Genomic DNA, 16,043 nt, shown 5'->3' on the forward strand with positions numbered 1-16,043 from the left:
CTTCCTTATCCTCTCCTCTTTCCCGAGGACGGACTTGAGCACCATCGCCATAATTTTCAGAGCGGAATTCAGCCCGAAACCCAGCCTGGTTAAACAGTACGTCCGGCCCTTGTACTGCACCAGCTGGTATCGCCACAGCTTGTCACTCACACGGAGCTGCAAATATGCCGACTTCAGCTTGTCACTCACACGGAGCTGCAAATATGCCAGCTTGTCACTCACACAGAGCTGCAAATATGCCCCGATCGACTGTCTCCACACATGTAATGTCTCACCGCAAACGTCCGTTGCCTCGCCTCCCATGTGGCACGATATATGGTCGTTCAGCTCCCTAAAGTCCAGCACCGGTCTGACTTTTCCTTTCGTCGGCTGCACCACCGCCATCAGAGGCAGCACTCCACTCACCACCTCCTCTTTCCACGGGACAAGGACTCCTTCCTTGATCCATCTCTCTACCTCCTCGTCAAACTCGATGCCGGCATGACCTTTCAACATATGCTGGTAGCAGCTCACCCTGTTCTTTAGTAGTGGGGGCTCGTCCTTCCATCGCCACTCTATCATCCACCTCCGACCATCAAACGCCCCTTGAAAATCTTTGTCTTCGATGGTGTAAGCGGCGCTGTCCTCGACGGGGCTCTGCTCTCCCTGGCGGTCCCGACTCACGGCGCACGATGCTCCCACGCTTCCGAACGTGACCTCATCTCCTGCAATCCTAACGCCACCAAGACGGTTGATAGCGTCCATCCCCAACACCACGTCAATCTCATCCACCAAGTGGCCAACTACAATTGCTTGCAGCGTTAGCTTTGCTCCCTGCACCTCAATCTGCACGTCAGTAATGCCTTCACAGCATACCTCTCTACCGTCGACTGCCCTCACACTGCTTTCTCCACTCCACGTCTCTACCACTCCCGGAGTCATCAGGGTCGTTGTACAGCCCGTGTCCACAAGGGCACGCGACATCTTCCCATCTACTAGCACATCAACAACGGGTAGAAAAAATTGCGCCGTTAATGATCTGAAAGGGAGACCGCTGGCGCAGTAGTCTCCCTTAGACCGTTTCCCTGCAGACATTCGGTGGCTATATGCCTCGTTTCACGACAACGGTAGCAGATGACCTCAGGCTTCGGTAACTTACAGTCTCGCACCATGTGCGGGCCCTGACACCGGAAACACTGTCCTTTGAACGGTCGCGCACGTTCCATGTTCGACCCCTCTCCGCCACTCCTTGGCCGGCCACCTTTTGCTGTCGCCGCTGTCGCCGCTGCTGCCAGCGGTGTCGACCTACGACAGGAAACTAGCATATGAGCTCTCGATATTATATCCGCCATGGGCATGGTACTCACGTCCGGCAGTTTCTGCAATTCGACCGACAGGTTGTCAGGAAACCCAGTCACAAACGCCAACTTTACCGTTTGATCCAGCGATTCTCCCTCGTACCCCACCAGTCTACCCAACCTCCTAAGTTCGTTGGCAAACACGTCAACCTGTTCGCTGGTCCACTTCGCTCTCCCCAGGCGAGCATACGCCTCGAACATTCCTTCTGCGAAGGCCTCCATCAAGCGGATTTCTATTTTCTCCGTGCTAACTTGGTCCCTCTCTTCCATCTCTAAAAATAGCGCCAACGCCGGACCATCTAAGTAGAGCAGTAGAAAACTTGCCAAGTCGCATATCCCTTGGAGCTTCGCGACCAGCTTCATCTTCTTTAGCCATGCGACTACGTCCGTGTCGCCGCAAAACGGCTTAATTATATCACTAGCAATCCGGACTACACTCATCATTTTTTTTTTTTTTTTTTTCTTATGGGCCGAAATAGCTTGTGGTGTGATGGAGGAAGAAGACAACAAGAAGTAAAAGGACAGAATGAAGCGTTGGACCTTACCTTGCCGACCGCAGCGGGGTACACGATCGCTCCTAATCAGAACACGTCTTTCTCGTAATGTCGCTGTTTTCTCACTGGCCCCACGTGCTAGCCTTCGACCGCGTGTCGCCGACTTCCAGTCTGACACTTCCGATCTGACCCTTCCAGTCTGGCCCTTCCGGTCTGGCTTCACCTCTGTTTGCCTCACCCCTCTCCACCACAACACATAGCTCATCACAGCCCATAACACCACACAATGGATATGCAAGAAGTGCAGTGGAATTCCAAAATATTAACAGCAAAAGTAGTGTAGTATTTGTGGAAGCTTTACAGTATCAACAAACACAAAGGATGCACAAGAAATAGATTTTCTTTAATGTCCTGGAAGCACTTTGGAGATAGCACAACAGTTTCTGTTAGTCAGAGGAGGATGTGCTGAAAAAAAAAAAACCTTCTCTGTAAGAGTAAAAGATAGATTGTTTGATGCTTGTGTATGAATACCAGTGCTACACGGTTGTGAAATGTAGGCTGTGAATGTAGAGGACATGTGAAAATTAGAAAGAAATAAAGTCAGCATGTTCCCCCAGATGTGCAATGTCAGTGTACATGCAGGACCGGATTTAAACCATGGGGTTCCTGGGGCACTTTGAGTTCGATGGGCCTTTTATACACAAGAATTAAAATCTTAGAAAATTACCAAATTTAAATCTTAAGCCCCATCTATTTCATGTAATTGAATTTGATGAGTTAGCAGAGAAAGTTTAAATAAATGAGTGAAAATGTCGCTTTATAGATACATTTCTCAAAATTCAAATTTTGTTTTCCACACAACCACTTGTGGTGTTTGACTTTTCCTTCATTGTGAAAAGTACAATGAAGGAGAGAAGAGTGGGGTAAGAGTTTTTTTTCTTTTAATGTGAGTTACAAATTACAAATGTTTTAGAATGTAGAATAAGATAAAATGACAGAAAATTACAAACAAAACATCCTTTTTTTTTTTGTTCTTGCTGCTCCAAAGGCATGATGTGTGTGTATGTGTGTGTGTGTATTTGAGAGAGAGAGAGGTGGGGTAGAAACAAAAACGGGAAATTCAAATAGCTGTTTCCAAAAGTCTGCTTTTCCAGTTTCCAGTAGGGGTAAGTGGGACACAATGAATAATATTTACTACATTTTTTACTTTGAAGTATATATATTTTTTTACAAATGTACACTGCCTTGCCAAAACTATAGCAGCGAAGTAAAGATCTTCTCTAAACACAGTAAAACCTATAATGTATTCAGAACACTTTCAGAAAATTATCACTGTTCTTTTTGAGCTTATAAAATAAAATTTAGGCAGGGAAATATGGGTAAGACAAGACAAGCTAAATATGCCCTTCCATTTTTCCAAAATAAAATTTGGAAAAAGGGTCATACACATATATATCCATTCTTAGATATCAGAAATACAGCAAAATTTAAAATATCTTGGTCAAATGAAAGAGGATTATGGAAAAATAGTACATACTATGAAATTAATGAAACTCATGCTAAATCTAAAAACTCAACATAAAATATTCTTTATAGCTTCTTCACCAAAAATTATCCAGATATTTTATTAGCTACCACAATTACAACTGGGTCAAAATTGAGAAAAAGTTTCTTGAAAATAGTACCTGTCACCTATGTTTCAAACTCTCAACTTCAACAACAACTATGTAAACTATACTGACCAAATTTTACATCCAAAGATGATGTAATGGTACAAAATGAGAGAAAATAACAAGAAATCAGAAATTATTCATTTTGACACAGTTATCATTTTTGCCCCACTTCCAAGTCTTTGACAGAATGACATAAAATATATGAAAAAATGAAAAAGAAAAAAGGTTCGATTTAATGAAACATTTGAATATATATACAATAATTCTAAAGCTGAAAAAGAATGCTTTTAGCTGTTGAGAGATGTAATTTTATAATTAAAACTAAATTCAAAAGTTTTCTTTATTTACTTGCTTCATAAAATAAGAACAGTTTTCAAATCCCCACTGAAATAAGTTTGGAAGTAGAAATGTGTGTGTGTGTATGCCTTTAACTGCTATTGGTGAAGCCAAGATCAAGCTCAGTCATGTGTTGAAAAAAAAATTTGGCTTAATTTGGCCCAGAGACAATATTTTTTTATGAATCATTATATACATTTATACTCTCTCTCTCTCTCTCTCTCTCACACACACACACACACAGAGTTTCAGGAGTGTTCTGTTATTTCCCTTTTCTCTGCCCCAACAGCAGCTACAATTCCTCTGGGAATTGTAACTGCTTTGGAACTGGGTATAAACTGTTTTTTGATTGAATTATTTGGTGGTAAAAAAAAAGTGGTAAAAATCTATGGCTTTGTAGTGAAACCTCTCTCTCAGGCATTCAATCATAAATGATAACGAAGCTGCTAACATCTAGCCTTAGGCTGCCTTGGACCCTTCTGTCCACCATCCTGATTGGTTCTTATTTGCGCGGCAATTGTCCCCATGTTCTGCTTGCTAAGGGGGCATTACATCCAATCATGGCCTTGAGATAAGGTCACGTGAAAGAGAGTTTTTCTGGGTTTCCGGTGAGCCCTATTTCAACTATAAATAAGCCCAATCCAATGACAGTAGTCGTATTGTCTACCACAATGTCGTGCGCCAGCAACCCCACCACCAGGTACACACCAATATCAACACACTCGGTTTTATATCGACACTGTTTGAGTGGATTGTTTCCACCACGCGAGAATATTCCGTATTAGGTAAACGGTCACAGCATTCGACGCACAACACACATATTGTGATACCACAGCTCTGCTACTTAGCCACAACTTCCTGCGTATGAACATTCTATCTCCTTGTGTAACTCTAATACGAACTGGTATTTCTCTATCTCAGTGTTTTAAGACTTTTTACAGTCTATGTTACAGACACTCTTTCTATGTTCTGTGTTTCCTCTCATTCACACGCACACTTGTACTCTCATGTATTGTACACACACTATTGCTTATACGACTGTCCGTTACTTCACATTGTTGTATACATTCTCTTGTACACGAAGGCCTGACTTATCCACTGTGTTAATTATATATGTCGCATGCACGTACACACAGACACAAACAGTTTCACTATGTTAATAAACTTACTCTCTCTCTCTATATATATATATATCGGTTGTCTGTCCTAAGTTCTTTTACTGGCACTATGGCTTGTATCTCTCATGACGAGCCTTCTATCTTATTTTGTGTTCGACCATGCGACATGGTAAAAAGGAGCCTTTTCCGTCTACGTCGCCATCTCCTTTGGTTCGCACGGTCGAATTATTACAGGTTTTTATCACAAAAGAGAATCCATTACATTTTTTAAGAAGTCAAGATACATTTGTATATTGAAAAAGAGCTTCATTATGCCAGATTGCTGGGAGTGGGGGGGTTCCTGTATTGAATGCTACATACCTTTCCTAGTAGGGGCTCCCCACCAATATCTAGATGCCTGGGGCAATTGCCCCTCCTCACCCCTATAAATCCAGCCCTGTGTGCATGTATGACAAAGTGCAAATGTTTTGAGAGAAAAGTTAAGCATAAGAAGCATCTGATGTAGTGTGCAAGAGAGAGAACTGCATTAATATGGTCATGTGATGCATTTGGATGAGGACAAAGGAAGTGCCAATAGCTAAATATAGATGGAATCTGTGGAAGAAGAGGACCCAAGAAAATATGAGATGAATTAGTGAACACTGACCTCATGTTGTTGGGCCTCATAGAAAGAGATGACAAAGGATCAAGTGAAATCACAAGTTGCTGAACTTGAGAAAACCCATCCATCTCAGCAAAAGAGGATGTCTGAAAAGCATATCATATCTTTTCCTTCACATCCAATTTGTATGTGTCTTCCACAACACATTTTTCTAACATTTATCCATCTTTCACCCCTCGACTTTAGCTCTATTTCTTCAGCTGCTGTAGCTGTATGAAAGCAGAGCTGCACATATTCCAACCCAACTTCAGTGCCACAAGCACTCCCTCATCTTGGAACTACTTCCCTTGCCACTATATTTACGTTGAATGCCCCCTTTCCCTGAACACTTTCTCATGTCTGTCATCAACACTTATCTCTTTTATTGTAATTCACTATATCCAGCCAGTGTGCCAAAAATCTCTGTATCTATTGCTGTACCTCTTCCCTCTTCACCACACTCTTCTCCCTATTTCTCATCTATCTATGGTTTTATTATACTGTTGGTCTTCAGCCCACCTTTTACCTCCTCCTTTCTGACCCACCTCTGTTTTCCTTACCCATGTTCATTATTCACTGCATTCATTTCTATCCTCATTTTTACCATCTGTCATATTCCACTCACACTCTCGCAAATATGCCCACCCAGTTATCCTCAATTCTCTTTTCCTGTTCCCTATTTATTCTCCTTCTTGTATTTTGAAGGTATGCCACGGTATCTCATTTCCACCATCTTTTCTCCCTCACCTCCTTTAGAGCAAGATATCTATTCTTGTTCCCCTATCATTCTTTAATCTCTCAATATCTGATACAAAGCCACATCCCTTAACTTGTACCTCCATTTTGTCAAGAAGTTTTGTTTAGCAAGTTACTTGGTGACCTCATTAGTGCTGGTGCCAAAAAAAAAAACCCCTAACTCAGTACACCCTGTTAACTAGTCAGGTGTTAAGAAGAACATCCAACTAGTAACCTTGCCAAAGCAGATGTTGGAGCCCAATGCAGCTTTCTGGCTAGTCAGGTCATGTTGAACTGTCAAATGCATGCCTATAATGTATCTACGATATCCCTATATTAAAAAAAAATTAAATAATAGAACCATTTTCAAGAAAAGAGAGCTGTAATGTAGATAAATCTATTTGTAGAATTCCTTAATAATAACCCCTAATTAAAGAAAATAAATTTCTAAGGAGACATTTTGTAAAGTTAAAAAGGTAACTGAGGAATAAAGTGGGATTTTGTTTTGCTAACATCATTGGCTTCAGAAGTATTTTTGATAATCTGTTGTCAGGTAAGCAAAACATTTTAACATAAACAAAATTACTTTGTTTTGTCTTTCCATCAATTTGAGGTAACATTCATTGAGTGGCTCTAATTCTATTTGTGTTGTTGGGACATCATTATAAACTTCAGTTTCAAATAGTGACTGAACAAAAATGTACTGTAATTGTTGCTTGACAATAAGAGAATTTGTGGTTAGTGAAACAAGTTACCTCTATACATATTAAGCAATGCTTCCACTCTGTGAACTTTGGCTCCTTATAGTATCAGTTAACAGCTTGATCAACTTGGCCATTGAAGGTTAAGTATCTCTTTTTCTTTTAGAGAAACATAGTAGCTGTTACAAACCTTCATCTATAGGTTCACATTCTGTTTACTCAGTTATTTGTGATACTGTCCTCTTTACTTATATAAAAACTTTAAATATATTTATCTAAAAGCTTAATTTGCTGACATCTTGCTTCCATAGTCAAAAGAAATCCTTATACAATGTTGGTTTGTCTTTTCCAGGTTGAAAATTTGAAGATCAGAATGGCGATTGCAGAACTAATAGATAAACACTGACTTTGGCCAGTGATGTGAATATGAGATGACCTGATCTAAAAATAATACTCTTTTTATGTAAAGTGTGGCCAAATAATCATATCTTGTTTTCTACTGCTTCTTTTCCTCCTTCTTCCAAACAGATTCATTATCATCATCATTGCCTTCATTTTTACCTCTGTTCTTCCATACTTGCACAGGTAACATTGTAGAAGACACTACTGATGCTGTAAAAATAGAACATAAACTCCAAAAAGATAAAACGAGAGTTTATATCTATATTTTTGGTTGACTTTTGACAATGTAGTAAGTGATGATAGTGGTTGCAGAAAAAGCATTCACAACAGCCAACTTATACAAGTCTTAAAGTTTTTAACTACGTATACACAAGTTTACACTTAGAGTGGTACCATCCACTCTAGCTATTTTCACAACTTTCATCCACCTTTTAATAAATTCATTCGAGGGCAACATCTCCCTCTCTACCCTTTCCTTTTCAAGTGAAACTTGAAAAAGTTGATGTGGGCTCTACCATATAGGAATGTCTCTGTCCTCATTCCTTTCAGCCTTGTCCACCAGAAAATCTCTTCTGCCACAACCACCAAAAAAAAAAGGAAAACTGCCGGAGGGCAGCGGAGCAATCATCACTATAAGCTGACAGAAGGGTCTGTCCCGCATGTGACAACAGCTGTTCAACATAACTCCACAAGCCTTCAATGCCCAGATACTGAATGAAGGCATGCAGGATTGTTTTGTCACTCTGCACACACCTTGGTTAAGCCTGTCTGACAGCACATCTGTGCCTATGAAGTTTATCCTGAACTGATAGCACTGCCTGGCCAAAAACATCTGAATATTATCTATAGTAGTCCCTGACCGAAAAGTTCACTGGAACAGACTAGACTGTTCATTTTCATCAACATCCAGGGTCTCCCTGAGGATGTTGTTGCACTTCTCTGCCACTAATCCTCTATATGTATCTAAAGTGGAAGATCCACTGATCCTATTGCCTGACTGGTTGAGGAAAGTGAGTGCCTGATGACATTCTAGGTGCCAGGCACCCAGTCTCAGTCAATCCTTCACCCAAGACTGCAGCCCTGTCTAAGAGATGAGCTGCAGAAAGATGTGTCTCACAAATAGAGCTCATACATGCTCAGCGTCAAGAAATCATTGCAGGTGGTGCAACCTGAGCACATGTCTGCACATCAGAAGCCATGGCATGCCTAAGCCACCATGCAACAGGTGCTGACGTTAGATTGGCTGCCTGACCAGTGGAATGTATTCCTTCCACAAGAAAATAAACAGGAGATGCTCCAAGCTAATCAAACAATAACTGGGACAAGGCACAATGATCAGGCAATAAATGATGATGGAGGCAATGTAGGCATTCACCACCTTTGCCCATTTCTGGGTAAGACTGGCCATCCTGTTCGTCCCAGTTCTTATCCACCTGGAGGTGGGGACCAAACCCAACCTCAAGTAGTTTAACTGGTCTGTCAGTCCAGTGTCTGACAACACCATCTTATGGCATCGATCTGCCTCTCTAGGTGCTCCTTCACAAGCTCACTAACTTGTCAGCATTGATTTTGACCCCCGCAACTGACTCACTCCTTTGCAATGAAGCCAACCATCTCTACTTTGGAAGCATCTGACATCATGATGGTAACATCTTCTGCATACGCTGACACTGCCCTCTTGAGTCCCAGTTCAAAAGGTATGCCCTCAACTGTTTCAACTGCCACAGCATTGACTTGAGAACCAGCACATACAGAAAAGGTGGCAGTGGGAAGTCCTGATGGACCAAACATGCAATGCAAAATGGTTCCGATAGGTGGCTGTTTACTTTGACCACTGAGCAGGGGCTGCTCTGCATTGCTTCTGAAAATGGTTCCAAAACCAGCCACTTTTAGGAGAGCTTCCAAGTAACAATGGTTAACCCTTTCAAATGCTAAATTGATCAGAACCCCACCAAAGCCAGCTTTTATCTCTACAATATGTCACATAAAGTGAAGGTTGTCATGGATAGACCTGTTTGGGATTGTGCATGTTTGCACATCCCCAACCTGACTTCCAATGACAAGCACCAACCTTTTTGCTAACACATAAACCAAAATCTTGAATTCTGTGTTTAACAGAATTATGGGCCAAAAATTCTCTAGCATGTCCCCATTCTTGGCATCCTTTCTCAACTGTGTTACTACATCCCAGCAAATAGCACTAGGAGTTCTCCTGTTCTGCTCCCAGTTACAGTAGACATCTGTCAAGAGGCTGCCAAACAAATCTGGCGTGATTACATAGAATTCATAGGGCAGACCATCCAAGCCAGGTGATTTGCGACTTATGAAATCACTCATCGTCTCCTGTATTTCAATGGTCATCATTGGCTTTTTGCAGAATTTTATGTTCACTGCTGAGAACTGTGTAGGTCACCCAGGTACAAAATAAAGTCTTCTACGGTCGTCAAGCCATCACTTCCCCAACCAAACTACCACACATGTGGGCCTTGTGTTCCCACATGCACCCAAGGCATTTTTGGATTTGGTTCTCGGAAGGATTTTCCATCCGATGTGATTTTATTCTGATGCAGCGGTATGTAACCATGCATCTCAAGATGTTTTTGATCACATCAGATGGAGGGTTGAGGACTACTATCCCTCCATTTTTTTTTTTTTGCAAATCTTCTGGCTAGTTTCACTTCTTTGTCTATGGGGAAATCTTCCAGATTTCTTATAACATTCATAGAAGAAATCCCCTTTCCGGCATCCCTTGTCACCATGGCTGTAGCTACTTTAGCAGCTGCAGTGGAGGTAGTATTGGTGGCAGTGGTCATGTTCGTGTTGCTTTCAGAATTTTCTTTGTTTATATTTCTTTCTCTAGGTTTCACTTCAATATTGGTATTGTTGATGTTTCTGTTGTTGTTGTTGTCATCATCAAATGTGTTAGAAAGTTGCTGCTTTACAGTTTTGACATTGCTTAGAGATGAAAATGTATTAGACTCGGTTTTTGTTTTTGCTGGCATGGCGGTGACGTCATTTACTGTAGTCAATGCTACGCCAGTATTCTCTGTTTTTTCCTACACGAAATGCATCTCATCATCGAACATTATGATTACTTTTTTATCAGCCATTCAATATATATGGAAACTAGCAAAGTATTTGCTTTTTCCAATAGTTGGTGAAAGTTTAAAAAATATTGATGTGCACCTCCTGCAAAACAGGGCGTGTTTCTAAACAAAACTACTATCAGTGCAGTCCAGACAATGTCAGAAACAAGGTGATGACAATAAAAATGAAAGAATAGAGCCTTAGAAGGTCAAAAGGATTAAAAACACAACTTATGGAACTTCAAGTCTTTCCAAAATGGTAGCCATAATAATAATGTTTTCTTTATTAACTACTAAAGGTTCACAAAACAAGACACTAGGGACAGTACAGGATAATACAATGTGGGCTTATATAAAAGGCACCTAAAAAGTTGAAATATAGTAACAATATAAAATTGTAACAATGAATAATTTCCCAAAAGATGGAGACTTCCTAGGGCTGCTCATGGAGATCCCACAAAAGTATGGCTGCTCTGACCACTAGGCTAAGTGCCGTCTCCACATCATCCTCCTTCAACCAACAGGCACATGCTTAGAGTTGGCCATTCTTACAACATTCACCCACCTTTCAACCAAAGTGCTGGGAGGCAACACTTCCCTCTCTACTCTCACTCTTCTTTTCAAGTGAAACTTGAAAAAGTTGATGGGGGCTTGACCAAAGAGGAACATATTTGTCTTTAGCCCTTTCAATCTGGTCCACCACATAACCTCTTTTGCTTAAGGTCACCAGTCAAAGAAATATTGTCTGTCCATTCTGGCCAAAGGAAGGCTGTAGGATTATCTTCACAATGGACTCAGCTAATAGCTGGATCCATCCTGCTCATAACAGCAGGTGTTCAACATACATCCACCAGTCAGCAATGCTTGGATGAGAGTATGCAGAACAGTTTTGTTGCTCTGCAAGCATCTCAGGTAAGCCTGGCTGATGTCACTTTCATGCCTGTAAAGACTATCCCAAGTGGCAATACCCTCCAGTAGCACTGTCAGGTTAAGAATTTCTAGAAATTATTCATAGTCCCTGGCCTCCAGTACAGACCAACCAGTTGATTCTCATTGGCACCCAGAGCCTCTCCAAGAATGTTATTATACTTACCTACCACTAACCTTCTACAGAATGCCAAATTGCAACTTCTACTAATTGCATTGCCCAACTGATAGAGGACTGTGAGTGCCTGACAACACTCTAGATGCTAGGTACCTTGCTTCAGTCTTTGCATGATCCAAGATTGCAGCTCAGTCAAAGAGATGAGGCATGGAAAATCCTGACAAACAGTGACCATACCTGCTCACCATCAAGGAAGCGCTGGAGATATCATAGCCTCAGTGCATCAGCAGCTGCAGCATGTCAGTCCCTCCATTCACATGGAGTGCCTGACCAGTAGAATGGAAGAGTGTGCATTCCAGTTCGATCAGACATAAACTAGGCTAAGGCACAATGGTCAGGTGGTAATATATAATGGAGGCAATGTATGCATTCGCCACCTCTGCCTGACCTTTCAGGGATAGTTTTCTCTAAGCCCATTTCTAGGTTAGATTGGCTATTTTGCTCATCACCTCATCCAAGTTCTCCTCCACCTGGAAATTCAGATCAAACCAGACCCTGAGCAATTTAACCAGTCTCTCTGTCCAGCATTCCACCTTATTGGATAGCATGGACCTGTCTCTCCAGGTGCTAAGCTGAAGGTCCACTGACTTTTCTCCTGTCACTGCAATGTATTCCTTTAAAGCAGTGCCAACTAGGCCTAAGAGCCTAGTGTTGAACACTATAATGGTGAGGTCATCTGCCTGTGTTGACACAGTTCTCCCACACCCTAGTTTGCACAGGATGCCTCTCAGCACCTCCAATTTCTGCAGTAGTTTGCTCTAGAACTTGTATATGCAGAAGAGATGGGAGCAGACACCCTTGATGGACTGAGTGCATGATACTGAATGGTAACATTTCACTCAAACTACCAAGCAGATGTTGCTGTACATTGTGGTGATCCACCCACAGAAAATGCGACCAAAACCAGCTGCCAAGTATTAGTAGTTGACCCTATCACAGGCTTTAGATTGATTCAAACTTATCAAGGCCCTACCCATGCCAGGTCCTTTACCCACCCTGTCTTTGATACATTGCATGAGGTGGAGGTTGCCATGGATGGATATGCTTGGGATGGTGCATGTTTGTGCATCACCAATCAATACTTTGACAACAAACATCAACCTCTTTGTGAACATCTTGGCCCAGATTTTTAAATCTGCATTCAGCAACATTATGGGCTTTCTAATTATCAACTTTCTAATTGATCCCCTTTGTTTGGATCCTTTCTCAGTAGTGCCACTACTCAACTCACAGAACTAAGAATTTTCCCATTCTGTTGCTAATTATAGTAGATGTCTGCTAAGAGGTCAACAAACAAGTCTGGCATATAAAAGTAAAGTTCGTAGGGCAGACCATCCAAACTAGGTGATTTACCCACCATTAAGCTCATCATTGCTTCTCATATTTCCTTGGCTGTTATTGGCATGTCACAATGTCTCATACCCGCTTGCTAAGAATGTCATAACTAGCTGTTGAAGTCCATGCTGTTAAAATGCCGCTCACATCTACTCAAGCTCAAGTACCATGCAACCATTTTGGCCCACCAAAGACTGAATTGTGGTTTTGTTGTCACGGACCTCTGCTATTGTGGCCCATCAAGCGGCTTTCGCTCTCTTGTTTCTTAAGCATGCACCTTAGCTCTGACAATGCATCCTTCATACTTAGCATTGAAGAATTGGTCCAGCATTGAAGAATCACCACCAGCACATCAGTTGCAATGCCTTTCCTAAGTACCACTTCTAAGTTTCCCTCTATTTTATTCCTTTCTAACACACCATTTGTTGTTGACAACTGAGCCGCCAATGCCAACTTAATTAATTTGGTCTCTGTAAGTTTGGCACATCAGGAATGATGTGTTCAGCCTCCAGTACCCAGATCCCTCCTTTGAAGTCTAAGTTGACTGTGTAGATCACAAATTTGTGGTCTGTGTAGCTGTCAATTTTAAAAAGTGGACAACTTATACCATCCTTATCTATTTGGTCTGCAAAATATTATATCTAGATATGACTTGTAGTTTGTCCATGTCTACACTGGTACATTTGGAAAACCCAGTCAGTACTTCTCAGACAACTGAAAGTGTTTGAGCAGGTTTGCAAGGCTTTTGCACACCCCCTCTTCTAACAGCTAGCTCCACACAGTCCAAATGTGTATCCAAGATGGAACTAAATAGCATAGATTAAATTTGCTTGACATCCATTTTTGTTCATCCCAGTGTTTGTTCTTATTTGGATTTGTTGCCCTTTTAGATGAATTGGAGGACTATGAATTGTATGTGATTAATTTTACCTTGATTTCCTTAGCTGAATACTCTTCCTATACCAACCACCTTGCAGAGTGGATTGTATGTTTTATCATGGTATCAGCACTACAGAGTTTATGAAATCAACAAGACGAACGGGTCCTCTCGATCCTATGCTATCTCTGTTTACTATCCAGTTTATAGGGTACTGGGTGCATTTTATCATGGCACCAGCACTGTTGAGGTTGCCTTCTACCCTCTAATACTAGGCCTTACTCTAAGCTATATTGTGTCTGTTCATTCAGTGCAGTGTGAGCAGGAGACTGAATTGCAGATAGTGACGACAGAAGAAAGTGGGATGTGTACACCCTAGTTTTTCCTATCATCACTGAAGAGAACAGTTATATGACAAGACTCAGAGACATTGGGTTGAAGGAGTTGGAGAGGATGAGGGAGAATATGTTGACTATTAGTATGAAGAGTTTTTTGACTATTGAGTAATAATTTCCCAGATGAAAAACTTTATTTTCACAATACATATTTATACTTACACAATGTTTTGATCAGTTTGGCTTGACTGGGTTCAGTGTTATCTCTTATTACATGGGTGGTATGGCCCAGTAGTGAAAGGAGTGTGGGTGACTATCAGAGACAGTGTTGGGCAGCATAGTACAAAGAATATTGAAAATTAATGACATTTCTTCAACAAAAAAAATAATGTACATTATTAATATTATTATTATTATTAAGGCCTGTTTGGATTTCAGGCAGAATGTAGGTTCTCACAGTAGTCTTCTTAATGTGTTGTCTTATGCTTTTCGTCTTCAGTTCCTCTTCTGCTGATCTTTGGATATCCTGCTTCCTTTCCTTTTCTGGGTTTCACTCTAAGCTAGCCAAACAAAACAACTCTTTTAGCATATGGCCTATCCATAATCACATGTCTCTTTATTTTTAGCTGATGGGTTTCTGCTTGGCTTTGAGAGGTCTTTGTTGGCCAAAATTTCTGGATATCTAATTTTTAGCATATTTCTGAGGCTCCTACTCAGGAATGTGTTAAACTTTCTGAGAATATTAACCATTCATTCACCTTAACTTTGCACATCATCATCATCGTTTAACGTCCACCTTCCATGCTAGCATGGGTTGGACGATTTGACTGAAGACTGGTGAAACCGGATGGCAACACCAGGCTCCAAACTAATTTGGCAGAGTTTCTACAGCTGGATGCCCTTCCTAACGCCAACCACTCAGAGAGTGTAGTGGGTGCTTTTACGTGTCACCCGCACGAAAACAGCCACGCTCAAAATGGTGTCTTTTATGTGCCACCCGCACAAGAGCCAGTCCAGGAGCACTGGCAACGATCTCGCTCGAAAACCCTACAAGGCCAGTCAGGCGGTATATACATATATATATATATATATGTCTGTACGTATTGTCGTCATCGTTTAACGTCCGCTTTCCATGCTAGCATGGGTTGGACGATTTGACTGAGGACTGGTGAAACCAGATGGCTACACCAGGCTCCAATCTGATTTGGCAGTGTTTCTACAGCTGGATGCCCTTCTTAAAAGCCAACCACTCAGAGAGTGTAGTGGGTGCTTTTACGTGTCACCCGCACGAAGGCCAGTCAAGCGGTACTGGCAAAGGCCACGCTTATCTCGCTCGAGAAACCTCATGTGTCACCCAAACAAGAGCCAGCCCAGGGACACCAGCAACGATCCCGCTCGAAAATCCCAGAACCCCACACAAGAGCCAGTTCAGGGGCACCGGCAACGATCTCACTCGAAGAAATTTCATGTGTCACCAGTACAAGAGCCAGTCCAGGGGCACTGGCAACGATCTCGCTCGAAAAACCTCATGTGTCACCCGCACACGAGCCAGCCCAGGAGCACCGGCAACGATCTCGCTCGAAAGATTTCATGTGTCGCCCGCACACGAGCCAGCCCAGGGGCACCGGCATCGATCCCGCTCGAAAGATTTCATGTGTCTCCCGCACATGAGCCAGTCCAGGGGCACTGGCAACGATCCCGCTCGAAACATTTCATGTGTCACCTGCACAAGGGCCAGTCCAGGGGCACTGGCAACGATGTCGCTCGAAAGATATCATGTGTCGCCCGCACATGAGCCAGTCCAGGGGCACTGGCAATGATCCCGCTCGAAACATTTCATGTGTCACCCGCACATGAGCCAGTCCAGGG

At 42.0% G+C, this 16,043-nt stretch overlaps 1 protein-coding gene across 4 annotated transcripts in view; it reads left to right on the forward strand.

Moving 5' to 3' along the window:
* Positions 1-7,533, forward strand: part of LOC106875464 (protein FAM227B) — a 158,998-nt gene extending 151,465 nt beyond the window's left edge. For all 4 annotated transcript variants that reach the window (XM_089349314.1, XM_089349312.1, XM_089349313.1 and 1 more), the window contains one exon: positions 7,387-7,533. The gene's annotated coding sequence lies outside the window, so the exon portion shown is untranslated. The remainder of the gene's footprint in view (positions 1-7,386) is intronic.
* Positions 7,534-16,043: the final 8,510 nt, after the last annotated feature.

This window comes from Octopus bimaculoides, chromosome 3 (genome assembly GCF_046866305.1).
Source record: "Octopus bimaculoides isolate indiv1 chromosome 3, ASM4686630v1, whole genome shotgun sequence".
Classification (NCBI taxonomy): domain Eukaryota; kingdom Metazoa; phylum Mollusca; class Cephalopoda; order Octopoda; family Octopodidae; genus Octopus; species Octopus bimaculoides.